Source organism: Dasypus novemcinctus, chromosome 3, assembly GCF_030445035.2.
Source record: "Dasypus novemcinctus isolate mDasNov1 chromosome 3, mDasNov1.1.hap2, whole genome shotgun sequence".
Taxonomy (NCBI): Eukaryota; Metazoa; Chordata; class Mammalia; order Cingulata; family Dasypodidae; genus Dasypus; species Dasypus novemcinctus.
Genome location: NC_080675.1, coordinates 42,455,920 through 42,472,276, shown reverse-complemented (window position 1 = coordinate 42,472,276; position 16,357 = coordinate 42,455,920). Strand labels below are relative to the sequence as shown.

Sequence of the window (16,357 nt, the reverse complement as noted above, 5' to 3'; positions counted from 1 at the left end):
TTTTTTAAAATATTTATTTAAATATATATATATATATTATTTAAAGATACTTAGATTACATAAATGTTACAAAAAATATGAGGGATTCCCATATGCCCCACTCCCCACACCTCCCACATTTTCCCATATTAACAACTTCATTAGTGTGGTACATTCATTGAAATTAATTAATACATTTTGGAGCTTTGCCACTAAGCATGGATTATAGTTTACATTGTAGTTTTTACTCTCTCCCACACAATTCTGTTGGTTATGGCAAAATTATAATGACCTGTATTTGTCACTGCAATGTAATTCAGGACAATTCCAAGTCCTGAAAATGCCCCCAGGGAAGCGGATTTGGCTCAACTGCTAGAGCATCTGCCTACTACATGGGAGGTCCAGGGTTCTATCCCCAGGGCCTCCTGACCTGTGTGGTGAACTGGCCCACATGCAGTGCTGATGCATGCAAGGAGTTCCGTGCCATACAGGGGTGTCCCCCGCATAGGGAAGCCCCACGTGCAAGGAGTGCACCCTGTAAGAAGATCTGCCCCATGCGAAAACAGTGCAGCCTGCCCAGGAGTGGCACCGCACACATGGAGAGCTGACACGGCAAGATGATGCAACGAAAAGAGACTCAGATTCCTGGTGCCGCTGACAAGAATACAAGCAGACACAGAAGAACACACAGCAAATGGACACAGAGACCAGACAACTGGGGTGGGGGAAGGGGAAAGAAAGAAATAAAAATAATTTTTTTTTTTTAAAAAGAAAATACCCCCATATTACACCTGTTTTCCCTTTCCCTGCCTTCAGCACCTCCAGTGGCCACTGTCTCTACATCAATGATATACTTTCTTCCATTGCTAGAATCACAATAAGTCTATAGTAGAATAACAGTAAATCTACTCTAAAGAATATATTTTTAAAAAATAAATAAATGAAAGAAGTCAAAAAGGGGAAAGCAAACAAAAATATCCAAATGAAAAAAACAGTGAGTCAGTTAAGAATTTTTTAAAAATTTTTTCTTTATTTTAAAATAAAAATATGGGGGTTTCCCATATGCCCTACCCCCTCCCCTTTCCCACATTAACATCCTCTTTCATTAATGTGGTACAATTTTTATAAAAGATGAACACAGATTAAAGCATTGATACCAACCATGGAATATAGTTTACATTATAGTTTACTCTCTGCCCTGCACAATTTTATAGATTTTGACAAAAGGTATAATGGCCTGTCGTGGTAATTGCAATGTCATGCAGGACAATTCCAATGTCCCAAAAATGCCCCCATGCTACACCTGTTCTTCTTTCTCCCTCCCCTCAGAACCTTTGGTGACCTCTGCCTTCATATAATGATACAAGTTCTTCCATTGCTAGAATAGCAATAAGTCTATAGTAGTATAAGAGTAAGTCTACTTTATTCCATTGCTTATTCCCCAGTCCTGAGGATTTGGGGATAGTGATGCCCACTCTGCTTCAGATTGAGAGGGGGCTTAGATCCCATGGGCAGATTTTAAGTTCACAATGAAATATAACCAATATAATGCAAATAAAAGTTTTCAGAACAATAATTTGGAAACTGAATGATATGATGACCATATATAATACATTGCAGAAGTGTGAAAAGTTCTGCCATTCAATACCCCACTCACTAACTGTGGAAAAAATAACACAAATATCACATCTCTAATAATTTCCCCATCATTACTGAAAAGGTCTCTTATCCATGTATTCCTGAATAATTTAGGGTTGAAAATTTAGTTTTCATATTATATATCTGTGATAAGTGACTTTGTAATTATAGTATTTTATTGTTTCCTAATGGCTTATGAAGTACTATGATGGTCTGTCAAAAATAAGCTCAACAGGGAAGTGGATGTGGCTCAAGCAATTGGGCTCCCATCTACCAGATAGGAGGTCCAGGGTTCAATGCCTGGGGCCTCCTGGTGAGGGCAAGCTGGCCTGTGTGGCAAGCTAGCCCATGTGGAGTGCTGGCCTGCACAGAGTACTGCCCTGCACAGGAGTGCTGCCCCACACAGGAGTGTTGGCTTATGCGGAGAGCTGACACAGCAAGATGATACAACAAAAAGAGACACAAAGCAGAGACAATAAGAGATGCAGCAGGTCAGGGAGCTGAGGTGATGCAAGAGAATGATCACCTCTCTCCCTCTCCAGAAGGTCCCAGGATTGGTTCCCAGAGCCACCTAATAAGAATACAAGCAGATACAGAAGAACACACAGCGAATGGACACAGAAAGCAGACAACGGGGTAGGTGGGTGGGGAAGGGGGGGAGAGGAAAGAAAGAAATAAATGAATAAATCTTTATTTTAAAAAAAGCTCTACAGATACATGTTATGGGACTGAATAAAATGAAAAATATGAGAATAAAAGTTGCTGTATAGGGAATCGGATGTGGTTCAAATGATAAGGCCTCCGCCTACCATATGGGGGACCCAGGTTTGATCCCTGGGACCTCCTGGTGAAAAAGAAGAAGAGAAAGCATTCCTGCACGGTAAGCCAGTGCCCACATGGTGAGCTGAGTGCCCACGCAAGTGCCTGCGTGCTGAGCCAAGTGCCCACGTGAGTGCCCGCATGGTGAGCCAGGGCCTGCACAGTGAGCCAGTGCCTGCACAAATGAGTCACACAGCAAGATGATGCCATAACAAATGAGAGACAAAGGGGAGAATCAAAGTGAAGTGCAGCAGAGACCAGGAACTGAGGTGGTGCAATTGATAGGAAACCTCTCTCCATATCAGAGGTCCCTAGGACCAAATTCTGGTAAATCTTAGAGGAGAAAGATGAGAAGAGAAGACAAAAAAAAGAGAAATGGAAACAGAAGATCACACAGCAAATGGACACAGACAGCAAAAACAGCAGGGTGGGGGTGGAGGAGGGGGGAAAATTTGCTGGGTAAACCCTTTGAAAAAAAAAGATTTACTTAATTAATTCCTTAATTAGTGCCCGTTGTTTGCACTCACTGTTTGCTTTCTGTGTCCATTCATTGTGCACTCTTTATGTCTGCTCATCTTCCCTTTAGGAGGCACCAGGAACCGAACCCTCCCCATATAGGAAAAAGGCATTCAATTGTTCGAGCCACCTCTGTTCCTTGCTTTGTTGTCTCTCATTGTGTTTCCTCTTTGTGTCCCCTTGTTGCATTATCTTGTGTCAGTTCACCACGCCAGCCTGTACCACCAGCTTACCGTCTTGCTCGTCTTTTCTTGGAGGTCCTGGGAACCAAACCTTGGACCTCCCATGTGATAGGCAGGCACCAAAATGCTTGAGCCATATCTGCTTCCCACATTGGTATAAGATTGTGGCCATCTGGTAAAGGTCAGCAGATTTTGCTGGTGTCAGCCTGATTTCTTTGTTACAGTTTGTAATGATTAGGCTAATGTGTCTGTGCCCAGTTGTTTGGTCAAGCAAGCACTGGGTTAATTGTAATACAAGGGCATTTATGGACTTTAGTCACCATTGACTTTATTGCAGTAGTAAATCATAAATAGCTGATTCCAGTTACATCAATCAGGGAGATTACCATCAGCAATGAATGACACTTTATCCAATCAGTTGAATGTCTTAAAAGGGAAAGTGATTCCAGTATTGAGTGAGAATTTCCCAGCTCGTCTTTGGACAGCCAACATCTCCCAGAACTTATCAAGGACCTTCGCTGGACTTTCATTGGAGCCCTTGGTTGCAGCCTGCCTGCAGAACCTGGACTTGTGCATCCCCAGGGTCACTTGAGAGACTCTGATAAAATCTCTTACTATTGACAGATATCTCTTGTTGATTCTGTTTCCCTAGAGAACCCTGACTAATACACAGTTCTTCCTTCTGGGCAGGGGTTTTATCAGTACTGTGAAGGATCGTTGGTATGTCAGCTTGCTTCAGTTAACCTCCATATATATTTTTTAATAATCCTCTGGATAAAATGGAAGCTCAGGCAAATCACAATAGTTAGTAAAATCATTTATCATTCCAATTTCACATATATAATGATTCAACAATCATAATCATCTGTTAATTCTTAACTCTCAGTTACACTGCTCTCAAGGAGCTTGTGTTGGGGAAATATAACTTTTAAAAAATTTTATCCCAACCCAGACAATCTCTCCACACAAAAGAAAGTTTTATTATTGAAAAATTGTTGACCAGAATGTGACGCATTACAAGCAATCCACAAAGAGATTGTGAAGACAGAAAGGGAGTTCATGTTTTTTATGTAGCTAAGAAGATACAACCCCATTATATACAAGTTTTCAAGATATTTCTCATATCTTTATTGAGGGAGGTGGTTTTTACAACCCAGCTCCTGAAGGACACAAGTTGGTGTGGCCACTAGACCAAAGACCACACCTGGTACTTAGTCATAAGCTTTATTGGGATTTACTATCAGGAGAGGCTCTCTGATGGCGGTGGTTCAGAGAATGAAGAGAGCACTCTGCAAAGAGATAGGGAAATGTGTAACAAGGACAACCCATAGGGTATGAGAATAGAGTTCCATGATGCTGCACATGGGGTTTGGTGATTTTTGACTATGTTTGTAGGAAGGATGGTTACCAACGACTGCTTTGGGAAGATTATAGTTTATGCTACCATCCACACATTCTCTCCCCTCTGGGGAGGGTTGTTAAACTTTAACTTATGCCTAGGTCACGCAGGCAGCTATGTGCTGAGGACTTGGGTGTTCCTGGGTCCCCACAGTGGTTTATAATTTGGAACCAGGAGTCCCCTTGAAATGATGCTCACCTTTTCTCAAGAAACTAGGAGATAGGGGCATTTCAAAAATAGGACTTCTTTGAGGAGGCATTATTGAGGCATGAAATCCCCTAGAGGCTTATTTTACCTTTTACATACACTTCACATTTACGTAAATTTCAAAGGACAAAGAGAGAATTTACAATTACAGTCATACCTTGGTACTCAACTTCTTTGAAACTCCTCAAATTTGGTATTTGATGCATTTTGAAGTGACAATTTTGTCCCAGTACTCATCATTTCTTTGCTACTTGATGCAAAAACTAGACTTTTTGGTGTCAGTTGCCCCGTGACTCACTATCCTTTCCAGCTGAAACAAAGGGTCATGCAGTAGCTCTTGCCCTGTATGCGTCCCACTGCAGTCTTAGCTTCTTAGTCATTTTGTATATTTTTGCATTTTTTCCCTCATCATGGGTCCTAAGAAAATGAGCAGAAAATTACTTTGCACCACCAATGAGCAAAAGAAAAAGGTAAATATGAGAGCGGTATTTGCATTACTGATCTTGCTAGCTAATACGGTATGCCTAGAACAACGGTCTCCACCATCATTAAGAATAAAGAAGCGATTTAAAAAGGTTGACATTGAGAAAAGAGTTAAAGCAGTGTTCCCAAACATTCGAGGAGGCTGAAAAATTGTTATTAATTTGGGTAACCGAGAAGCAGTTAGCAGGTTACAGTGTGTCAGAAGCTATGATGTATGAAAAAGTGAGTGTTGCATGTCGATATTTTGCAAAACAAACCAAAACTGAGTGATGAGAGTGTTGAAGTTTTTAAGGCCAACCACAGCTAGTTTGCTGATTTTAAAAAGAAAACCAGCATCCATGGTGTCATGAGGCATGGTGAGGCAGGGAGTGCTAATAAAAAGGCTGCTGATGAATTTGTCAGTGAATTTCAAGACTACATATGTACAGGCTGAAGGTTTTATTCCTCACCAAGTTTTTAACTGTGATGAGACTAGAGTTTTTTTGGGAAAAAAATGCTGAGTAGAACCTACATCACAAAAGAGGAGAAGGCATTACCAGGTTAGAATTTGTGGCCAGAAGCTGTGATTCAGGGAGACTTTGAAGTGTTGGAGATTGACCCTAAGCCTGCAGGTACAGAGGGCACAGTTGTGCAGGATATTGTATCTTTGGGTCAATCCATGGGTCTGGAGGTCAGTGCTGCTGATGTTGAGGAGTTAGTGCAGGAACATCGTGAAGAGCTCAGCACTGAGGAATGGCAGGAACTAGAGAAGCAGCAGCAGCAGCAAGAAGTGGCTGAAGAGATTTCTTCAGGTGAAGAGGAGATAAGGGAGGATGTCCCCAGTTCCTTGATAAAAAAAATGTGTGCAAAATGGGCAGAAGGTCAAAACTCTGTGAAGAAGTACTATCCAGACTGTATTAGTCAGCCAAAGGGATGCTGATGCAAAATATCAGAAATCTGTTGGCTTTTATAAAGGGTATTTATTTGGGGTAGAAATTTACAGATACCAGGCTATAAAGCATAAGCTACTTCCCTCACCAAAGTCTATTTTCATGTGTTGGAGCAAGATGGCTGCCGACATCTCTGAGGGTTCAGGCTTCCTGGGTTCCTCTCTCCCTGGGGCTTGCCTTGCTCCAGGCTCAGCTGCTCTGTTATTGCCACAAGGCCAGCTGTAGACTATTAGGTGAATGGCTTGTTTCTCTTCCCATGGCCTTCTCTCTTTCCTCACAACCAAGCTCCTCTGTGTGCTTCTTCCCCAGACTCCAGCTCAAGACTCCAACCTTCTTTCTCCGTGGTGCAGTTTCTCTTTGAGTCCCCACCCACCAAGGTACACGAAATACTGATGTAGCCCAATCAAAGCCTTAATCATTATTTAATAAAGTAAAATTAAAACCTCTGAATCCAATACACTCTAATACACCCAGAGAAAAAGACCAGTTTACAAACATAACCCAATATTTCTTTTGGGTATTTATCAGTAATACCAAACTGCTACATGGACAAAGCTCTGACAAGCAGAAATGTGAATTTATTGAATGATGAAACAATTTCACACTTTTGAGGAATTCTGAAAAGCAGACAGAAGCAGTCCTCATTGAATACATTTTTAGTGAAGGTGACAAAGAATGTATCAGAGCCTGTGGTGCAAGTTGAAAAAAGGCAGGCAATGCTCCATGTAACCTCTCCTCCTACCATCCCATTAGGCTATGGACCCTTCTCAGTACAAATGAAGTTAAGTTTTTATTTTACTTAATCTAAGTATTTATTAATTTTTAGGTTTATTTCTCATGTGAAGTAATGATATACAACCCTATCTTTCTACATATTGCTTTAAAAACATGCATTGTCTTTGGTTTGGGAACACATTAAATTTATTTACATTATTCCTAATGGGAAAAGCTTGTTTGGTACTCATCAGGGATCCCAGAACTAATTAATGACAAGTACTGAAGTAACATTGTGTAGGTTTTCTAAAGTAAATACTAAGAGATGGGAGAGAGAAGGAAGTCTCTTCCCTTTTGTTCAACAGAGAAAATTAAGCCTTTATTTTAAAATTTGCATTTAACTGTACATCAGCAGTCTTGAGAAGTAGACAAGCCTTTAAATAGGCAATTATAATTCAGAGGATTAGGGAACTCTGAAAGGGAGGATATGGTAGGGGTAATTAACCCCTTGATCTGTCTGGTTTGGATCCTGCTTTCAACAAGTTAGCCTTTCTAAGCCCAAGTTACCATATCTCAAATGGGGATAATAAGACTGCCTGCGCCTCATTGCCCTATGGTGAGAATTATTTCAAATAACGTGTAAAGTGTTTAGTAGGTACGCAGGATGTTGTAAGCATTCAATAACGTTAGGCAGTATTATTATTATATCCAACTTAAATTTGGAGTGTTTGGGAAGGCTTCCTGGAGTAAGTGAATCTAAACTGGTATCTGAAGGAAAGGAAGTTAAGTGAAGGGGAGGGGGCAGATGGAGAAATATCCCAAAAAGAAAGAACAGTCAGGTGCAAAAGACTTGAGGCTTGTTTTCAGTTTGAAACGTGAACACAAAAATAGCTTTCATACCTCTTTCTTTGAAACTTAGGGACAGGCAGTTTTCTCCTTTCACGACCCTATCACTGATCATTCATTGCCCATAATTTTTTTTTAACTTAAAAAAAAAAAACCTTTGTGATGGTGGTGGGGGCAGGAGGGGAGTGAGGAGTGTGTGAGGGATTCAGGTGACTGCCTCGACTGCCTCCACACAAGACTGGGTTGGGCAGGCAATGAAGCCAGTCATTTGCTTTTTTTTTTTCCCCTCTAATGTTTATTGTAACATATACAACATAAAATTTCCCATTTTAACCACTTTGAAATATACAATTCAGCAGTATTAATTACATTTACAATGTTGTGCTACCATCATCACCAAACCTTTTCCCTCAAGCAAGACAGAAACTGTGTGCTCATCCCGTCATTTACTCAGATCCCCTCGCCAGTATTCCACTTGCTCCAGGCTTTCCACTGAACTTGGGAACCCCCATGGCAGGGTAAATAGATCCCATATGTTTTACCCCAGTAGAATTCATCTTCTGTTTCCTTACCTTAACTAAGAAGCTTATGTTCATTCTTCACAGCCCCAGTATCACAGAACAAGGAGTTATCAAAATTTCCAACTCCCTAATACAGCTTCAGAACAATTAACCCCCTGCCTGCATGTGAAAAATCCTTCTTCTGAAGTTCATGCTCTCCAATGCTGCCTCTACAATTGATAGCTGGAAAATGTGCTTCTTAAAAATTTAAGCAGCTCTGAAAAAATTCAAATGCCTTCCCCAGATCTAGTTGAACTGGTTTTCTATTAACCTAATCTTAGTACTTACTCTTTGCTCTTCTTGTTAGGACAATAACCAGACCTTCCGAGTTCTACTCCAAAGACAGTCAGGAATAGGATAACATTTCAGTAAAACCATTGCCAGGAGCACCTTATATATAGCCCAGGAAATGTTTCTTCACTGGTATAAAAGGCTCTAAACTGGGACATCAAACAGGAGTTTTGCATAAGAAACTTGCCCACATCCCCCCTCAGGAGACCCTGTGAAAAAAAAACAAACGAAGTTGTTAATGTGGGAAAAGTAGGGGGTGTGGGGAGGGGGGCATATGGGAATCCCCTGTATTTTTTTTAATGTAACATTTTGTGTAATCTCTGTATCTTTTAAAAATAAAAACAAAGCAAAACAAAAAACAACTTGAAAGTCATCACCTATGTGGCAGGAATGATCTCAACCCCTACTCCTCCTATAATAACCCTAATCCCCTTCTCACATTGAACTGGTTTGGGGAATATTCCCACAGTTCCTTGCTTATGCACTCACAATGACTCACCACCTCAAAGGCCTGTCTATTGGAAATAGCCATGCTTACGGTAAGACAATCTCCCTGCCTACCTACCTGACTCTATTCACCATAGCCCTGTGCTCTGCACACTCAGGCTATACCTATACAGGCATTCTTGCTTCTCTGATTCACAAGAGTTCTTCAGTCTCCACCCCCTGAGCCCCCCACACTCAGCAAACCGTTTGATAATATTTACCAGCACATCACTGAATAAAACTAAAATGAAGTGGACTGTCTTTGAGGGCAGCACTATAGAGAAAACAATCCACCACTATCAACCTTCTTTGGGAGAGAACCATCTCCAGGGATAGAGCATGAATTTAAAAAGGGACAGAATCTTTAGTCCTTCTATAAAGGAGGAAGAAAAAATATCAAGCTGGTTTGGACCTGAGGAGGGTCCTTGGAGCTATGAAATAATAGGATCCAAGTTTTAAAGAAAATTTCTAAAACTTAGTCTCTTATGACTTCGGAATTTTATTTTTAAACACATATTTTTTTAAATACCTATTTTGAAATTAAAAGCAGGTCATTTTGAACTTTGAGGTTTTAAAAATGAATTATAAAATATTTAAGACACGTAAGAATGAGGTAGGGTAGTATAGTGACAGTGGGAAGGTAGCTTGGCCTGGCAGACCACATGGCTGTGAGACCCCCCAGAAAACCTCCTGAAGGGAAGGCTTGCCATGAAGATTCCACAAGACCCTGGCCATAAGCTCGCATTTGGCAATCTTTCCAGGGTTAAGGGTGTTTTAGTCAGCCAAAGGGGTGCTGATGCAAAATACCAGAAATTGGCTGGTTTTTATAAGGAGTATTATTTATTTGGGGTATTTACAGATACCAGGCCATAAAGCATAAGTTACTTCCCTCACCAAAGTCTATTTTCACGTGTTGGAGCAAGATGGCTGCTGATGTCTATGAGGGTTCAGGTTTCCTGGGTTCCTCTGGGCTCAGCTCCTCTGTTTTCTCCACAAGGTCAGCTGTAGACTATGAGGCTCTCTAGGCTTTGCCTCTCTCCACAGGGTCAGCAGTAGACTATCAGGTGAATGGCTCTGTCTCTCTCTCCCCGGGGTTTCTGCCATATCTAAGGAGCTGTCTCTATTCCTCTGTGTTCTTCTCCTCGCTCAGTTCCTCTCTTCTTGGGGCTTGCTTCTCTTTCCTCTGCATGCTGACTTCCTGGGGCTTCAGCTTAAGACTTCAGCATCAAACTCCAATATCAAAACTCCAACATCAGAAACCCTCAACTCTGTCCTTTGCCATGTCTTTTATCTGTGAGTCCCATGCTCTAATGATGTGGCCTAATCATGCCCAGGTAGTTTACAAACATAATCCAGTATCTATTTTTGGAATTCATAGCCATATCAAACTGCTACAAAGGGGAAGCCCCAGATAACTTCAAACAAAATGCCTCACCATTGGCCTTCTGAGAGCTAACAGGTGGGGCAACCAACCAGAACAGCAAACAGTTGAGGCCTCTCCCCAACATTATGAAGGGGGAGAAATAAAAGTCTTAAAAGGCCTAAAATGGGGCCCCCACATGTGCGACTCATCCTGTAGCACACCCACAGCCCATGTCTAGGACTGTGTACTTTTTTGTTTCTTAATAAACTCTTTACTCCCTTGGCTATTGTATAGTGTGTCCTTAAGTTCTTTTATGCAACATAAGCCAAGACCTAGAAGCCTAGAACTCAAAGCCTTCCACCAAAAAGAAGTCCTAATTTGAATTTTAAAGGATAATAGTCATATAACTCAATTCACTGTTCACTCCCCCAGTATACAATAATGTGGAACTCTGACTAAACTATAGGTAGTGGAAAACTACGGGAAATAACATACAGGATTAATGTAGTACTTTGGAAAGCTCAATCTGGTAACCATAGTAGGTACTCAAGAAACCAGAGGTTTTCGTACTAGTTCAGGAGGGTCTGGGTGATCTGTAGCAGTATCAACCTAGAAAATATAGTAAGGAAAAAAAGTTGGATGTGGTGATGAGCAAGAAAAAGAAAAATACCAAGATATTCTAAGGAATTGAACAAGTGTGACAGCATCAGTGACTGTGAATCCCACTCCCCATCCCCCACTCAGGATTTTTCCATTTCTTCACTGGCATCCCTCCTTTCCTCCAGATTCTCTCTCTTCCTTTTCAGGGTTGTGCAACCTGTGCTCTTACTGCCATTCCTGTGTCCCCTTGGAATATCTCCTCCCCCTTTATTATATCTGCTTTCTGTCCTAGGCTATATCAGTCCAGTCTAAAAACCAAGTATCACACATATCTATTCCCTTAGTCCTCCTGCTACACCAAGTTACCTGCTATCCCTCCTTCATTCTTTTCCTTTATGCCTAATTGCTCTAAAGACTAAAGCATTTTTTAAATACTTTTTGAAGTATATCACTCGTCATGAACATACATAATAAATGTATAGTAAGAGTTGTGAACTTATAAAATAAAACATAATACAGAGATTCCTTACATCACCAATACCTTGCATTGTTGTGATACATTGGTTACAAACTAATCAAGAGCATCATCAAAATATTAATAGTAACTATAGTCCATATATTACATTTGTTGTACTTTTCCCCCAACCCACAATATTTCTTTTACAAATCAATTTTATTGATACATAGTAATAAAGCATAAAATTTATCCAAAGTGTACAATCAATGGTATTTGGTATAATCACATACTTGTGCATTCATCACTTCAATCCTTATTAGAGCATTTTAATTATTTCAATAATAATAATAATAAACAAAAAACAGACATACAAACAAGGAAATTCCTCCCCTCTAATCTGTTTCCCTTGCTGTACATGGCTATTATTTCTGGCTGTTCTTGCACCAATATTTATTTGTTTATTAAGCAGTTTTATTGAGATATATTCACAATACCATATGACCTATCTAAAGGGTATAATGAATGGCCTTTTTTTAGCTGTTAAAAAGATATTTAATGGAAAATTATAAATGGAAAAATAGATCGAAAGAAATTACAAATTTTAAAAGAGAGTGCAAGGCCAGGTTAGATTTAATATAATTATAAGAAATAGATAGTATAGCAACAAACATTTATAAATGTAAATAATAATTCTAATATAATAGAGATTAATTATAACATAATTCTAATTTTTATATTATAGCTCTAATTTTGGACATAATCTCTAAGAATGAAATAAATTATTGGTTTAGTTATTTAATTTCCATTTAGGCCATAATTCTTTCTGGATAATCAAATTCCTATTTGGGAATTCTTCATACCTTATTGGAATGAATTATAGTAGATAACAATATGCCAACTCATAATATCACGAGACAGAAAGACCCAAAATCTTTTTCAACAGTAGTCACGCTAAATCATTATTGGCCCAGATGGACTATTTTAATAAACTATTATGCATAAGAAAGGGTTAAAGAAAATGAAGTATCCAAAAATATATCTTTTCCAATTCTCCTCAATTAAAAACAAGTGTTTATTTTGCATGAAGAAACTTACAGAATACTGATGACAGGAACAATTTGCTAGGTGCACTTAGTAATTATTGTTCCTTAACTATAATATTGTTATTTTACATTTATCTGGTCTCCTCAAGCTCTTTTGTGGTTACTCTTTGCTTGGAATACCTTTTTCCAACCTTTCACTATTAACCTGATTGTGTCCTTACATCTGAGGTGGGTCTCTTCAAGACAACATACAGACAGTTCATATTTTTTTATCCATTCTATCAATCTATGTCTTTTGATTGGTGATTTCAATCCATTAACATTCAGTGTTATTACTATAAAGGCATTACTCACTTCATTCATTTTGTGCTTTGGTTCTCTGTTATCATACCATCCTATTGTCTGTCTTCTTAAACTTTAGGTTACCCTTCCGAATAATCTTCATTTTTAAACTCTTCTCAAATCTCTCACCCTTGTTTTTTCCTTTCAGGCTGCAGCACCCCTTTAGTAGCTTTTGTAAATCTGGTCTTTTGGTAACATATTCTATTAGATTTTGTTTGTCTGTGAAGACTTTGAATTCACCCTTGTTTTTGAAGGACTGCTTTGCCAAATACAGAATTCTTGACTGGCAGTTTATCTCTTTCAGTACCTTATACTTTCTCTCCTCCATGGTTTTTGATGGGAGGTCAGTGCTTAATCTTATTAAGTTTCCCTTGTATGTGATGCTTTTCTTTTCTTTCAGATTTACTTATTTTTCCCCTCCCTGCCCCCCTGCTGTTTTTGCTGTCTGTGTCCCTTCGCTGTGTGATCTTCTGTATCTATTTCTCTTTTTGTCTTTTCTTCTCACTTTTTCTCCTCTAGGATTCACCAGGATTTGATCCTGGGGATCTTTGATGTGGAGAAAGGTTCCCCATCAAATCTGCCATCTCAGCTCCTGGTTCTACTGTGCTTCACCTTGACTTTCCCCTTTGTCTCTCCTTCGTTACGTCATCATCTTGCTGCGTGACTCACTTGCACAGGCACTGGCTCACCGTGTGAGCACTCGGCTCACCAGGCAGACACTCAGCTTACCACGTGGGCACTGACTCACCACGCAGGCATGCTTTCTCTGCTTCTTTTCACCAGGAGGCCCCAGGGATTGAACCCAGGTCCTCCCATATGGTAAGTGAAGCCCTATCACTTGAGCCACATCCTTTTCCCTTTGCTTTTCTCTTGCTGCTTTCAGATCCTCTTTTTATCACTGATATTTGTCATTCTGAATTGTAGGTGTCTTAGGGTAGATCTATTCATGTTTATTCTGTTTGGGGTGTGTTGTCCTTCTTGGATAGTGATATTTATGTCCTTCATAAGGGTTGGGAAGTTTTCAGTAATTATTTCCTCAAATATCCTTTCTGCCCCTTTTCCATTCTCTTCTCCTTCTGGGACATCAGTAATATGAATGTTTGTGCATTTTACATTGTCATTAAATTCTCTGTGACCCTGTTCCATTTTTTCCATTCTCTTCTCTTTCTGTTCTCCTGTCTTTTCTAGTTCAGATGTTCTGCCTTCAAAGTCACTACTTCTGTATTCAAGCAATTCAAATCTGCTCCAGTGTGCCTCTAATGTATTTTTAATCTCATCCATTGTGTCTTTCATTCCCATAAGGTCTATTACTTTTCTTTGTAGGCTTTCAAATTGTTCTTTATGCTCTCCTAGAGTCTTCATAAGATCCTTTACTTCTTTAGTCATATTTTCTATAAATTCTTTGAAGTGAGTATTAGTCAGGCAAAGGGGTACTGATGCAAAATACCAGAAATTGGTTGTTTTTTATAGAGTATATTTATTTGGGGTAGGAGCTTACAGATACCAAGCCATAAGCATAAGTTACTTCCCTCACCAAAGTCTATTCTCATGTGTTGGAGCAAAATAGCTGCCAATGTCTGTGAGGGTTCAGGCTTCCTGGGTTCCTCTCTTCCAGGATCTTGCTTCTGATTCCTCTGTGAGCTTACTTCCCGGGACTCCAGCTTAAGGCTTCAGCATCAAACTCCAACATCAAAAACCCTCAACTCTGTCCTTTGCCATGCCTTTTATCTATGAGTCCCCACCCACCAAGGGGTGGGGACTCAACACCCTAATGACATGGCCCAGTCAAAGCCCTAATCATAAATTAATCATGCCCAGGTATAGATCAGGTTACAAACATAATCCAATATCTATATTTGGAATTCATAACCACATCAAACTGCTACAAAGTGATTTAGGAGAGTTGTGTGATTATCACTGATTGTCTTAAACCCTGTATCTCTTCAGGATTTTGGTTTGTTCTCCTGGCTGGACTATCTCTTCCTATTTCCTAGTATAGCTTGTAATTTTTGGCAGATGCGTAGGTATCTGAGTATGTTGGTGAATTTGCTCTGATGACCAATTTCTCTCTCTTGCCTATAGTTTTTTTTTTCACAGCTTTTCTTTGATATTTGATTCAACTTTACTCAGTTTTTAAAATTGCCCAGATTAAGTTTTCAAAATTGGACCAGGGACTCACTAGTGGGGCACAGATTTTCTCCCAGGGTTTGGATATAGAGTATGAAGTCTTTTGTCCATGCATTTCCAGACTGGCCAGCAGATGGCACTAGGTAGTGCACCTTTCCACTGAGGTGTTTCAGTCTCTGCTTTCCTGTGTTCCTGTGTTGAATCTCCAGAGCAGAGATTCAAAGCAGGCTCTGTTGGCCCAGTTCACTAAAGAAAAGCACCTGAATTTCCCTCCCTTTTCCCTTTAAACAGCTGACAGAAAAGAAGATATCTGTTCCTCTCATTTTGGCTGCAGTTAGCCAGGAGTTTTACCCCAGCTTAATATCTTGGGGTGGGGGAGGGGAGCCCTTCCCGGCTGCCATTGGGGCTTGGTAACTCACGTTTGTTGGTTCAGCTTCTTCCTCTCTTGTCCCTCACCCTCCTGGGCGTTGTGTAGCACTGACCAGGTGTTGACCCCCAAAGCAGGTGCCTTGGACAGATTTTGCTTCTTTCTCCATTGTTTTTTGAGAGCATTCAGCTTGCCTGTTAGTCCTTTTCACCACTTTTCCCTCCAAAGTCCTTGCAGCTTGGTTTCCATTTTTGGTCACTAAAATCGCTTTTATCAAAACTGTCCCCCCCTTCAGTGTCTTTTTTTAAAATTCCTTTTCTTAAATTTTGTGCATTTTAGCCCTCCTAAAATTAATAAATATCCCAATGTGGTTTGTTTGCTACCATTATTTAATGGTAGCAAATTAAATTAACTAAATTAATTAATTTAACTGAGAGTAATTGTTTTGCAAATCCTAATCTCCCAACCCACAGCTAACCTCAGACTCAACAGTAAAGACTGAAGTTTAGGGACAACCCTAAATCAGGAACAAGGCAAGAACGACACTGTCACCAGATCGGTCTAATGTATTTGATCCATAGCCTTCGACGCCCAAGAGTAAGGCAAAAGTGTTTCCCAGACCTCGAGCTTTGAAATGGAATAGAGTGTAAAGTTGCTGGCATTGTCTTGGCAGGGCACTCACCTGAAGCCCGGCCAGCCCTACTTCAGGAGCGTCTGCCGGACGTGCATTTGTATGACAAGGGAATTGCTATCAGCAAGCGTTGAGTGTTGGCGCTTCCGATAAGCTCGCGAACCTCACGGGTGCAGGCCTCCTGCAGCTTAGGGACACACCTGCCCATTGCGGCTCTCTCATTGGCCAGACCCTGACTTTGGCCTGTGGCGTCAGCGGCGGGGGCGTGCCCCTGACGGGGGAGCCCGGGAGGCACGGCCTCGGTGTGGTGACGTCAGCGAAGCCGTGTCTGGGGCTCGCGCGGCTGGGGGCCTCGCCTGCCGGGAGGTGTGCGCGGGC

The 16,357-nt window shown here is 40.5% G+C and overlaps 1 long non-coding RNA gene across 2 annotated transcripts; it reads right to left on the bottom strand.

Moving 5' to 3' along the window:
* Nucleotides 1–5,020: 5,020 nt before the first annotated feature.
* Nucleotides 5,021–16,194, bottom strand: LOC111760197 (uncharacterized). 2 transcript variants are annotated; one of them, XR_011648319.1, is made up of 3 exons: nt 16,031–16,194; nt 8,561–11,021; nt 5,021–5,157 (listed from the first exon to the last, which is right to left on the bottom strand). It is a non-coding gene; the product is annotated as an uncharacterized lncRNA (long non-coding RNA). The 2 variants fall into 2 exon arrangements; XR_009184960.2 differs by lacking the exon at nt 5,021–5,157 and having other exon boundaries at nt 6,163–11,021.
* Nucleotides 16,195–16,357: the final 163 nt, after the last annotated feature.